This window comes from Nymphalis io, chromosome 14 (assembly GCF_905147045.1).
Source record: "Nymphalis io chromosome 14, ilAglIoxx1.1, whole genome shotgun sequence".
NCBI lineage: Eukaryota > Metazoa > Arthropoda > Insecta > Lepidoptera > Nymphalidae > Nymphalis > Nymphalis io.
In genome coordinates, this window is record NC_065901.1 from 6,340,110 (window position 1) to 6,355,313 (window position 15,204).

The window sequence follows — 15,204 nt, forward strand, 5'->3', positions numbered from 1 at the left end:
ACTCGTTTATCACAAATGTATTTTGATAATCATTGACCGATTGTTATGAAACAGTGAGTACTCCTATTTAGATAAAATATGTTAACAATCATGCCGGATTTGTTTTTTGCTTAATAATAACCGTTAAAAATATTGTAATTTTGGAGAACTCTAAAAAAATAAAATGACACTAAAATTATTTCTAATAAAGCTAATTAAATTTAATACGGTAATTACAGGCCTCTTTAATTTAATTAACAAATTAATCAAGAGTAAATCGTTGTAGTTGACCAGTTATTATTAAATTCCCGAAAATTTAACATTTTACAAATATATTTTCAGCGCACTTATATTAAAATAATAATTCAATAATTAAAATTTGAATGTAAAACTGATAAATCGTTTTGAATATTTAAGTGATACTTAAAAAATAATAATTTTTATTAAATTTAATAAAAAATGAAGGTATTCATATAGTCTACTACAAATTATAGGAAAGATAATTAAGAGGAATGTTAATTGAAACTGACGAGGAATTTACGCAAATATTCGTTAAAACGACTTCATATTTTTTTCTCGCACTCAACGTCCAGAAAAATTATAAGCGGAACGATGACGAATATTTTCATCCCCAACCGACTTTTCTACAATTATTCTTCCAACATACATAATTAATAATATCACTACGGACATTAGAGGATGAAATTTTATTTATTATTTTAATATTAAACATATAATATTATATGCTTTTTTTGTTCGAAATTTAAGTAAATTCGCAATTGATAGTTTTTCAAACTAAGTGCCATGGCATTTTAGATTCCTATTAATAGAGTTAACTTATGCATACGTTTCATTTATGAAAATGACATAAGAACAGAATACTCTTTACACTACATTGATATTATTCAATTATTTATACAATTCTCTAATTTGGCCTTAAGCTGGCGACTTACTTGTATAATTTAAACGTAATGTATGTTACAATGTTAGCATTCACATAGGCTGTTCAGTTAGCCGAGTCACGAGCACTGCAATTTCCAAACGTTCGTCCATATTTCGATTTATTTTAAAAATAACTTACATGTCAGCTGAGATGGCCCAGTGCTTAGAACACAAGCGTTTTAACCGATGATTGCAGGTTCAAACCCAAGCAATCACTGCTTGCCTGGGCCAAGCGCCACTGAATTTTCATATTTGTAATTTATGCTCATGCTCGAAGGTGAAGTGATACGTCGTATGGAAACCTGCACGCCTTGAATTATATTCTGTCACATATGTCAACATCAACCCGCATTGAAACAAACATGATGGACTAAGCTCCAAACCAGCTCGTCAGTGGGAGATTTACAGGACTTACAGAATTACAGATCAGGATATTACTTTACTTTACTTTTATATGTCAGTAGAGGTCGACTCGTCGTTGGAAGCACATCTGGTTATCCTTATCGTTTCAAATTATTTATGATATTTATTCATAACACATATGTAGGATATTAACAAAAAATATAATTGGAGATCTGTTAACTATTTACAACGAGCATGTTACACACATTTTAGTAGACATAAAGAATCATGCTATTTACAAAAGTTACATAGCAATAATATTTTAGATCAGTCACCGTATCTAGACTGCTAAAAATATAAAAATAACAAGGACGCTTAGCATTTTACAAGAACTTTCTTCTGTGATATTAAACAATATCAAAGTTATCGTACAGTTTCAAGTTTGAGCATTTAATCTAAAATGTTACTTCAGCTATTATATCAGGAACAATCAGTTTTGGTTGAGCGCGAACTGAACTTAAATGCTCTACTTAAAAAGACACATGAAGCGTCGTTACGAGGAGTTGCAGCTGCACGGTTAAATTTACTATTTTCGAGCGGAATTTAGGGTTCAATCTTAAATTTTGTTCATATCATACATATGTATGTAACACGTTTGATTACTTAATGAGAATGTATAAATCAGACTTTTAAATAGTGTTATAATTAAGTGTACGTTTAATAAAATCAAAGCGATTTTTATAAATTACGATTATTTAAAATATATATTATGACTAGCAAATGGGCCACATAATGATAAGTGGTCACCAGGTCTAATAAACATTAGCGACCACCAATACACCATCAACATTGAGAACTATGTTATGTTCCTTCTGCCTATAGTTGACTGGCTCAATATTCAATACGCTTGAAGTTAGTTTCTGGGATATAAAAGTCAAGGTACACAGAAAATACAAACTTTAAATATTAAATAATATGTACTTTTCGGTAACAGCCGTCATTCAGTTAAAATAGAGAATTTAGTCTAAATACACACATCTTACGATTGTGATTATAAAAAGTCAATAAAACCTAGTCGGTTTTAGGTAAACAACAGTATATAATGAGGTTTTATATAATTAATTCACAAACAATTGCATGTATACCCTACATAAAATCGGTTAGCAAAAATCGGTGGGTGTATTACGCTTGTATCAAGTGTGCGAGCTGAGGACACTAACGTTATTATAAAGTAACTTTGATACTTTGTATGCAATAATGCTAATATTATCTTCCTCTGAGAGATGACGTTATAACTTATATTAAGAACACTAATTATTTATGAAATTCTTAACTGTTATATAAAATTTAGGTTAGTCTAGTATATATATTAACATTATATTATATGTACAATGTAATTACAGGCTTAAGGGATATAATATCTTACTTCTCAAGGAATATAATATTGCTTACACTGTCACTGTGCATGGGCGCTGTAGATAACTTAGCGTCAGGTAGCCCATTTGAATTTCAAATAAAAAATATATTAGCGCTATTCTAGCCTATGCGCGATAGTAGCCATATTTATTTGTCTTCGTTTAAATTTTTATTTCTTACAATATGACTCGACTTCAATTTAACGGGAATGGAAACTAGATCAAAATTCATTGTCCATTTTTTTTTTTTTTTATATTCGCCGGGAGGGCAAATGACTCTACTCCACCTGATGGTAAGTGGTAGTAGAGTCCAAACGCGACGACGGCCAGTACAGACGGGAAAAACGTTCTGCACTAGCCGCCTTCGCCTTTATAATTTATAATAATTAATTAATAATTCAGCAATGTCATTGAACTTTTTATTTTAAACTTTAAATGTGTAATACTAACACAAAAAAAAATGTATAAAATATTTTAGTTGACACGACATAGGTGATTGATTGTTTATTTCAGACAAAGCGCCAAACCTTCTCAAATGTAAATTGGTTAACCAGCTACTATTTATTAGTTCGAGCTATTTTAATGGTACCAGCTACTTTCTATTTCGTATACGACGGTTCTGGTTATTATATAAACTAAAAAAATGGTTTCCGCATGAACACAATATATTCGTGTACGATTATGATGTATTAGCCCAGTAGTATGACAATTAGAGGCTATTATTTTACACATTATTAGTCTTCTACAAGTACCTGCAATGCGGTTTTTGGCTACAAGTATTGTTTCGATTCAAATTGTTTCCAAAATTAGCTCGATGTCTGTTAGTATTAAGTTTGTTCACTTTGGTAAAACGTTTGTATTATCGTAACTTGCTTAGTAACTTTGCATTGTGTTTGAACGTGTGTGTCAGCTTAAACTCTGTTTCAAGCTCGGATCATTAAATGTTATAATTACATTTTATGTATTATAAGTTCTATCATTATCAAACATTGATTATCCCTTAATTTAGCATATAACTTTAAAAACAACTTTACTACTGCTTATGCTTGAATATGCTTTACGTTGTTGTTACCAGTTTTATTTAAATAAAATGAAAAAAGTATCAAAACGAATCACATACATATCTGACGTGCATGGATAGATGAGCAAGGTATATATCATTATTCATCACTGTCGGCGCCATATTCAATTAGCGAAGTCTGGTAAAACTTCACCGAATTGTCAGCAATTTCTTCAAATTGGGAGCTGGCAGGAGTCCAAGCGATTAACAACTTAGTGCAAGCTGTTTAATTTTATGTCTGAATACCCGCATTTTATGTCGCGTCCGCTTCGCTGCTTAGCCGCACTTTAAGCTACCATTACACAGAAATTACATACGCAGACATACTGCTCATTATCTGTACTTGCTTCGTGTAACTCATGCTGTGTTGTGTAGGGAATAATTTAGTGCATACGGAAAATCCCAAATATTTCAAAACGTGAAGTATAAAATAAAACAAAAGACATGGCAACGACCGAATTATGGGATAGGAGAAATGACGGCTACGTAGACATCCTTATGACGAGTTTCATAAATAGAACAAAAATGTGTTGAAATTTTGTGATAAAAATAACAGTAAAACGTATTTTACTGTTACTTTAAAAAACTTTTACTAGTACTTTTTACTTTTTACGTGATAAATAATTTTTATGTAATAAAAATATGTTACGTCTGTGATTCATATTCCAAATATAAATCATTAATATCATTTAAATAGTTACATTTAAAAAAAATAAACTTCATCATAAAATCGATATTATTCTTAATAAGAGATCTGAATATCTTGCCAAAGTAGATATACTGTGTTATTACTTTTAAATTCGTGATATCCATGGAAAAACATAATAATTATAATACAGTGTTAGTTAATATGGCTTCCAATTATCGCGTTTGATTGACGCTACACACTGCATAACTGTTGACTATTTAAATTTTAATTGTGTCATGAGACGAGTATATATAGTTTATATAGCAACCAAGTGTAAAACCAATTTTATAAAAATGTCGGTCTTTAGAAAAATTATACAAAATTAAGTAAATTACTTACTCAGTCAGTTATTACTCTATAATCTGAAAATGTAATGTCGCAGAAGGAGGCCGCGGAGCGGGAGCGGGAAGAGGACGCCGCTGCAAACCTGCTCCGCCGAAGAAGACTGGGGAGAAGAATGAGGCGCTATGCGCACCTTCTCCCTCCGCCGCAATAGGCGTCGCTGGGACCTGGGGGTTCTCAGTACCCTGGTAATCCCCATAGAGAATGGAGGCCTGCATACGCAGGCCACCCGTCAGAGCGTCGCGGTAGCATGCCCAAGCGATCCCGTGGCGCTCCTCGTTATGACGGAAAGGGTACCGCTGGTTTTTTAGTGGGTATTCCGTTGTTCAGGGCGCACTCAGCGCCTCGGACATCGGCGAGCCCCACATACCGCCCCACTGTTCCCGTGGGGGAAACGCGTTTTTCCAGCGTAAAAAAAAAAAAGTTATTACTCTAAAAATCAAATAATACAATTGGACACATAAAACAAATCACAAGTCGCCCAATAAAAAATTAATTACTTTACCTTTCTGTCCACCAAAAAAATACGCGGTATACAGAATAAATTTCAAAATGATGTATTATAATATATATTTTATTTAAATTAAAAAGAAAATTTAAAGAACAGACTAGCACTTTAACATGTGTACGTCCAAACAACTGAGTGTGTTCGCCCTCGCAGATTACCGAGTCTAAACTTGGTGTTCATTGTCAATGATAGAGAACCTTTCCTGTAGTAAGATATAGAGGAACCTTTAAATTATTTCTTAAATAAACTCACCAAATATACGAAATACGAAAATAAATGAAACGCTCTACACATGACGTGAGTCAAAAGTTAGCTGATATTTCATAAAGTTCTTTATATTTGAGTTAAGAGAATTTGTTTATTGTCTTTTTCAGAACTACAGTATTACTTACCAAGAAATGCTATTAACATTTTTAAAACCATTGCACGCATTCATTATTTAGTATGTATACTGTATATTCATATTTATATTTCACTATTTTTTTTAATTAACAACACGTTTAATAACGACGCACTCTCTGAAAAGAACCATATGAATGGACGAAACGTATATATGTATGGATATATATTTTTTTATTTTCAATATATCGTTTGTAAAAACTACCATTTATAATATTTCAAAGCAAACCGTTGCGTAAAAGTGTTATTTTCTAGCTTGTTTCATTATACGTTTACGAATTGAATGTAAATGTTTCAGCATGGAGCTGACATACAAATCCGTTTGTCTTGACTGATGACGTTTGTACGAAGGCAATGTAACGCTCTGTTCAAAGGATAACGAAACAGAGGCAGCTAATATCACGTCTTAGTTGTTGCAAGTCTTAGTTATTACTTAGAGATTAGTATTTCAACATTTGGTAAGCGTTTAATTCATCATTGTTCTAAGTATTTAATAAAAAAAAATGCTTTTACTTACCCGTTTTACGTGGCGGTAATTAAAATATATAATTATTACTAGTTATAAATTATATGCTTTTCGTGTATGTTTTATGAAGTGACCAAAAATACAGTTACACTCTTACTTTATACTTCTTATAAATCTTAAATAGAGTATCTCATAGCTAATATGCTATACGGTAATATTTTTCGACTTATTTCTTGTATTCATCATTATATTTAAATCGTTCATATTTTGCAGTCCGTACAAAAACACCTTATAAATTATGTCGAATTTTTGCAAATTTCTTATACGACTAATAACTTGATATTGATTCTAATTCAAGAAAATTAAATATTTCTAACGTTAATAATAACAAACAAGTCTAATTTCATACGTTTAAAACTTACGAAGATAGCATCGGCATTCTATTTAGAAGAATACCCCTTACTTAGTAATAAGTTGCAAAAAGGTATCATTTTTTGTCGGCATGCAGGTGGTTAGCGAAAACCGTATTGTTCCGGACGGAATAGGGTGGGGCCTAGAATAATGTCTACAGTAAGGGTGCAATGAAAGTTTTACCTGAGATCCGAGTAATGCAACGAGGGTCGCAGTTTCAAGTTGTAACTCTCGGTGTTCGGTGGACAGTTAAACTTACCGATGAATTCAAGAGGGAAAATTGAGAAATGGTTACCGTCGGACTGGAGCTCTGGACACAATACTCATGAAGCGCTAAAAACAAGTGACGTAAAAATTGCAAAATCTGACAGGTAGAACGACGAACAAACAGCGGAAGTTACTACAGAAAATAGGGTTTCGAATGCAAATGAAGTTGCTTTTGAGACAGAAAATAAAAAAATCCAAGACGGCAAAGATTTTTCACCGAATATTTCATCTTGGAAACCAACCGACGGTAGTTCTTCTTTGGACGATTCAGATATAGAAGTGGCACAATCAAAGACTTTAAAAATGGAACAATACATTCGTCAATTTACTAACAGAAGAAACGGTAAAAATGTTCCAATACCAATGCACAGACCCAACGAAGTTGTAAAAGTTTTACAGGAAAGACAGCCTATTAATAACAAAAGAAGTCTTAATGACACTCGTAAAAGGAAATACCAAGAAACTCTAACTAATAACAAATTACTACCTGACTTTGCACGAAAAAATGTATCACCGCCAAAAGATGAAACCGTATATATTAATAAAATGGAATTATTAAAGATAAAGGCGAGTTTCGAAGAATTATTTAAAGCGCTTAATAATATGAAATCGCAATCGCAACAACAAATCTACATTGGTGGCAATAAAACGGAGGAAGACATTAGTAAAAAAAAACCAGGACGAAAACTAAGTAGTAGGTAATGTGAATTACGTTGAATATGTCGAAAGAAGCCATAGCGAAGAATCGAATCGTTCGGATGATAATGTCTTAATTACCGATAAATATCACAAGGCTCGTGCCTTGTTACCAGAAAATCAACAGAAAAGCGATAATATCATAAAGTGAATGGAAACCAATTGGAAGTGGGAAAACATTAATACATAAAGACAATTACAGAAAAGTAAATTGGAAATCATATACAATCGCAACTCGATCATTGTTACTGGCTACATTTACAAGAAGGATATTAGCAACACACTCTTTAACCGGCAAGCGGTCTCCGGCATTTCTAAATAAGCCACCAAAAATGTGCCTCGATCCGAAGATCGTTTCGGTCATAATCATTGAAATAACTACTAAATTCAAAGTTAAGGAAAATTTAGTCAGAGATATAATCACGACCAAATGTTCTGACGAGTGTAAAGTGTACAAAATGAGATTAAAAAATAAAAATGTTCAATTAAAGGGACTGAAGGAACTAACCCAAAGAAAACTCTAAGAAGAAATAATAACTAGTTGATAAGGTTGTTATGAATGACCAAAGGATATTATAATGAGTAGCGTCAGCAAACTTACTTCGTGTAACATTGAACACTTATTGCGATTTATTGAACTTTGTCGAGTGAATAATGTTAAGTATTGTGTGAACACTTTAGTAAAGTTAATTTTATTGTCTACCATTGTACCATTAATACTCATTATTGTTGAACTCGAACAATGATTTGTATATTAGAAGTAATTTTAAGTGTTTAATTTTTAATGTATTGAACTTATTAATAAACGAGATTTGTGAATAAATTTGTTTGTAAACCATAATATGTTAATTAGTTAATTCATACGAATTACACTACAATAATATCCGTGCTCAAATGTATATAAATTATTATTATTATTGTGATCAGTCAAGGGAATAAAATACGGTATACAGCACGATCTAATAGCAAGGCAACAAAGTGGAGAGTATAAAAATTTTCTACCAATTTAATTATAATTATATCTCAACTTTTATAGTGATCAACATTTATTATTTATATAATAGATGAATTAGTCAATCAAGCCTGATAATAAAATTGTCAAATTCATAAAAAAAAACATTTTCAATATAAGAAGCTGAATTAGGTTAAAAACTCTGATATTTTTCTACAAATATTTGATATCTTTATATATTGCGGAGTATCTCGTTACCTTCGTTAAATATTTCTAGTCATCCATTCAAGTGAATAAAATATGATAGATTTATCGTTACGTATTTTTAAAAAATATATTTATCATTTTATTTATTGAACCGAAATGTTTTCATAAATATTTATTAAATCTAAGTTAATAATAGGTGTAGGCATAACTAGCTAAGAAATAATAGATCCTTTCGTCTGAAAATATATTAGATATTTAGTTAAAATCTATCGATGAAGCGATAAATAGCGTTATTCATTAGAGATCAAGAAAGAAAATAGAGATTAGCACAGTTGAAGATCGAGTGAAACAATTTATCTATCTAATACAGTATTGACTCGGAGAGACTCGGCTTTTACGTAAACACTACGTCGAGAATGAGACACGCCTTCTCCATTAGGCTACATCCAAGATGTGGCATTACGTGTAGTCACATAAATCTACAGAAGTAAGGAAAAAGTTAACTGATAACAACAAAAAATACTTTCACAAATTTTAATGAGGCTAATTGGGTTTTATTCACAAATTCAAGTATGCGGAACTTTTTAGTTATAACATAATAACGTCGAACGCGAACAATAGACGTGTAATCTAAATGGCAATTAACATAATTCGGGACTGAATTTAATGGCGCCAAAAAGAACCGAGATTGCAACTCAAGCAAGCCGACCGAAATATAAGCTGTTTTTTCGTAAAGGAAAAACTATGTAGTCGAAAAGGAATCCAGGCAAGTTCAGAGCACCGACATAAACGACCCCCGATGAATATTCATGGAGCACAAAAGAGTTGCGGGAACTTTGGTATAATGCGATAGCGCCTCGCAAACTAACCAGCTACGTTTTAGTTTTCTTTTGCTGTTTTGTGATTATACGTGTCTTTTTTAAAAACTGCTCCAATTGGATTACGTTTACTTTATTGAACTTCTAGTTGGACGCTATTGCAACTGTTTCAAATATTTTCAGTCAATATATTGACATTTTATTCAAGTCAATCTAAAGAAAACTACAAAGATTTTCATTTAACAAGATCCATCGATTCGAAATATAGATTTAACCAAAAAAATCAAAAAGTAGTTACAATTTTTCACCAACACTGACAAATATATAATAGTAATTCAATTCATATGTTATTTTTAAAATATCGCCTTTTAAGAATCGAACTAAATTGAAAAAATAATACGACCAAAGATAAATTACTTAACTTTACTTACTTTGTATTGCTTTGTCTTACTTTATATTGCTGTGTTTCAGTTTAAGGTGTTCAGTTTAATATCAGGCACTAAAAAGGGGTCTAAAAAATTTATTATTTCTTCGTGTATATATTCGTGTGTATATGACTCTTAGCAGTAAAAGCTTAGGGGAATTTTGTATGGGCAAGATTCATTTTGCGAGCGTCTAAGTAGCAATACCACGAAATTTCGTAGTTCGGTTTTATATAGATACAATTTAAAAAAAATGAAGGTATTTTTAAATTGTCTACTTTTTATTTTTTAAAATACGAGCAATTTAATGCGATTCTGCGAAACATTAGTGACATACATTTATTTCTCTATAAGGTATCATATTAAAAATTTCAAGTGTGCAAAAATAGTACTTTCAGCGTAGAATGCTGACCTTCATGATTTTATGAATCTGAATAGTGTTTTAAATAATTAGACTTAATTGAAACTGAAGTACTTAATTGGTGTTTGTAATTCATCTTGTATTCGATACTTGAGGTTGCCTGTATATGTCGTTTAAAAATCTTCGATAAACTGTAATGTATCCAACGCGCATCAGAGCAGCATGGTAGAATAAGTTGTAAACCTGGTCCTCAATAGGACCATTATTTTAGCTCAACAGTGGAACATTTACAGACTGCTATTTTAAATAAGAGAGAAGTAATTTCATTAATACCTTTCAGTTAGGAATAGTTATAAAACTGACGCATACGTTTATTTTTATAAAATCTAATTTTACATTTTAAAATACCGCAACGTAAAAATAGTTTACAAAAATAATTCCCCTGTAAAACTTTTACAATCCCTGAATTACTAACTTTCAGTTCACTCTAACTCGATAGCTTGTTGGTATATTGGATAATTGATTGGATGGGATGAGAACTATGTATAAAACTGGGGTTTTTTTAATTAAGTGGAAAATGCGGCATGAAGAAAAAATGCAAAGAACCAAAACGTTGCCGGATAAATTTATTGCGAAAGAATTTTGCTTCGTTATTATATCATCCTATCTCTTAAATTTTTTAAAAATATTTGTTAATAAAAATTTACATAAAATATTTGTCATTATATTTTAAAATAATATATAATATGGATATGATAATTATGTATTATGAACCGACCAACAAACGAATAAGATCGATAGATATCATAAATTAATCTGATAACGACAATGACTAATAGGACAATATCATTTGCAACCTAATTGTTTTCGCAACAATTCACCGATTAAAATAATCACCAATTTTAATTAGTGGAAATTGTACAGAATTTAAACTGTATATTTAGTTCAAGTTAAAACCATTAATAGCGGGATCATTGAATTTGGAATTCGTCAGTTTAATCCTCGGCACGGATCTGGCACGCTCGCTGCCTAGGCCGCTCGAATAGTCTTGGTATTAAATCAAGCTCAATTTATTTTGTTGGCAAAACATACAATGTTACATATGAAGCTCAGTTGAGCCAATTTAATTAATATCACTGAGCTTGCATGTCGTATAATAAAAAATAAAACACGCCGTGATATCAAACCTGACAATAATATTAACGATTTTAATTTAAACTCTTAGATATATTACTAAAATGAGATCAAATTATTTCTGATAAAAGTGGCATTGGAAATGTTTTTCAACTAGACAAAGGAGTTCTTCTATATTAGTTTGTTTTTTAGTTTTTTTTTGTGTTTTTGCGTACATAATTATGTTAATAATAATAATTACTAGTGCAGTTAGTCTGGATTGATAATGGTAGTTGTATCGAAAATCGGTAAGATGTATATAAGTTTCAAATTGCCTTGAAGAGGACGGCAACCAAGATGGCCTCGCGTACTCAGTATTCATCCGCTAGACCAGCTTTGTTCATATGTATAGGATATGATCTCTGTAAATGTTCTGAACAAATATCCTTGTACAGAAAGGTTAATTACTAAGTCTTTTTTCCTCAAAATACTATCACCAAGTATTTTTAGTGGCGGTAAAGCTTTGTGCAAGCTCGTCTGGATAGGTACCACCCACTCATCAGATATTCTGCCGGTAAGCAGTAAAACTTAGTTTTGTTGCATTGTTGCGTTTGAAGGATGAGTGAGCCAGTGTTACTACAGTCACATGGCACATAACATCTCAGTTCCCAAGGTTGGTGGTGCATTAGCGATGTAAGCAATGGTTAACATTTCTTACAATGCCAATATCTATGGGCGTTGGACTTACCATAAGGTGTCCCATATTCTCGTCCGCCTACCTATAGTGTAAAAAGAATATATCTTTATAATTAAACTTTCCCTTACTGGGCAAAAAAGGTATTATTTTGGGTTGATGATTTAGAGTTTATTCGTGAAAGTTCATTGGTGGTAGCCATCACACAAGCCCGGTCGGTTAAGATTGACGTGTTCTAGCAACTGGTTTATCTAAAGTAGCCCATCTTTATGATTAAAATAGAATACTTTATCAGATTCATATATGACTGGTGGTAGGGCTTTGTGCAAGCCCGTCTGGGTAGGTACCACCCACTCATCAGATATTCTACCGCAAAACAGCAATACTTGATATTGTTGTGTTCCGGTTTGAAGGGTGAGTGAGCCAGTGTAATTACAGGCACAAGGGACATAAAATCTTAGTTCCCAAGGTTGGTGGCGCATTGGCTGTAAGCGATGGTTGACATTTCTTACAATGCCAATGTCTAAGGGCGTTTGGTGACCACTTACCATCAGGTGGCCCATATGCTCGTCCACCTTCCTATTCTATAAAAAAAAATAAAAAAAATATGAATGAATTAAACACATTGAAAAATTTTTCATGACTTAAAATACCTGTGAATATAAAAATAAGTTGAATTTCATCTTACGATAATGTTTTGCGATGCTTAAGACCACATTGGTCAACGGTTTTTTTTTTTGTGTAACAAGAAGATACTTCAATAAGAGATTATTTTGGTAACTTTCCTGTGGTGCTTTTATTATGTATTTTTTATGATTATTATTAATATTGAAAAGCTGAGTATTGTTTAAACGTCCTAATCACAAAAGCTAACAGTTCAATTTGAAACTTATCTTTTGTTTGTTATGGGTTATGATATTTCTGAATCTTTATTCATAACAATCAAGATTTCTTCATTCGTATAGGCTTTTGTAATATGTATATTTATATAATATAACCTTTAAATGGTCGGTTTACAAAATTTAATTAAATTCTGCCAACAAGAACCAGCAAGAAACTTAATAATTACTCCTTTTTTCAAAGGTAACTTTATATTATGTCGTGTATAGAACTCAACGAATATGATTATTGATAGCTATTATTTATTATAAAATATAAACGTATATTATGATACCAAACTAAATATTTTATTGCGATCAAAGTTCTATATTAGGGTCATAGAAGTAAGATATCCCTATCTTGTTTCTGTAGTTTAAAGCGGTGGAAGTTCATAGAAGCCATGTTATGTCCAGTTGATATTGAATGGTATAAGGAGGGGTTAGCTAGTTTTTGTTACCATTCAACTCTCAAGGCAAGACGATTCCTTACATATAAACTAATTAAATACTATACTAGCGATCCGTCCTTGGTTTTTACGAAAAAAAGAGCTTACCTTAAACGTTTATACCGTAATACATAACTGTATTGGTTACGCGGCGCAAGCCAGTCAAGCTTCCAGTCGTCATGATATTTTTCGACATCTTCATCAATCATCATAGTAATATTTTAGCCAATGTGCACAAACCTTAAGGATTTTACCTTTTCCCTTCCTCGAGAATCACTCCGTCCATTCGTGAAAACATGAACATCATTGAGTAGTTTTTGAGTTATTACGTTCAGATAGAAGCACACGCGGCTTGGACTTTTTTTATAATATGTAGTGATTATGCTTTAATATTCATAAATATAATACATAATATTTGCAATTATTGAAATCGGGCGGTACCTATAAATACGCTACGAGTACGTTCTTCTATGTGTTTGCACAACCACCAAAATGACATGCAAACTTACACACTCTTGGAGCGTGAACGTATTAGATATTATCCAGTTGTAGGAGTATAGAGCTATACTTCTTATAGGTTCGCAAACGTAGTGGATACGCACCCTAAGAAGCATAACACGTTATATAACGCTCCCATCCATAAATATAAGATATTATGATCTTCATGCCTGTAATCAAGTTAACATACTCAATTTGGAACTCACACATAACAGCCAGCAGTCAATACACACCATCGCTGATTGGTGATAGAATAACTTATCTCCTACAGATAATAAAATTATTGGTCTATTGGTATTATAATATACAATGTATTTCTGATTCAGTACAGAAGATTTCAGGCAAGGAATTACGGATATTGATAAATTAAATTGAAGATTTTAATTGAAAAATAATATTAGTGTAAGAATATTGCTTAATTAAAATGAAGCATTAAGTTTGTTTTATTAATTCACGATTCCTTTGATAAATATTTGTTGGATTCGAAACAAAAGATCTTAAATGAAAAAAAAAATACAAATCTAATTCAAATTTAATTAAATTGACCAGTGGAATACTTTTATGTGAGATTAAAAATTTATTAATTGAATTAATAATTCGTTCGAGCCGGTTGGCGTGGTTGGTGGAGCTGGCCTTTCACGCCGAAGGTTGTAGGTTCGATTCCCACCCAGGACAGATATGTCTGTTTGACCTGAGTCTGGGTGTAATTATCTATATAAGTATGTATTTACAAAAGAAAAATAGTATATGTAGTATATCAGTTGTCTAGTTTCCATAGTACAAGATCAGTATAAGCTTAATTTAGGATCAGATGGCCGTTTGTGAAAAATGTCCCAGGATATTATTATTATTATAACAATTTTCTAACTTCAATGAAAATTTCACTTCAAGCAATGTAAGTATATATATTTTAATTTAAAATAGATAGGCAGACTAGCAAATGGGTCACCTGATAGTAAGCGGGCACCACCATCCACAGACATTGGCAGCGTAAGAGATATTGGCAATCGTATATATTGTCAAATCGCCACCAACCTTGGGTACTAAGAAGTTATGTCCTGTGATGTATTTATTCTGGCTCACTTACTCTTGAAACTGAGACACAGCAATACTATGTAGCTATTTGGCTGTACCTAGCTCAGTATGTGATGGATGTATGATCCCTACCCAGACGGTCTTGAAAAAAGTCCAATCACCAAATAAATTTTTGAAGTATCATACGAAGAAAACACTTGAGTATTTTTTCATTCTTTATACGCTGTACATTTACAATATAGTACATTGCAATTTGTCAAAACCT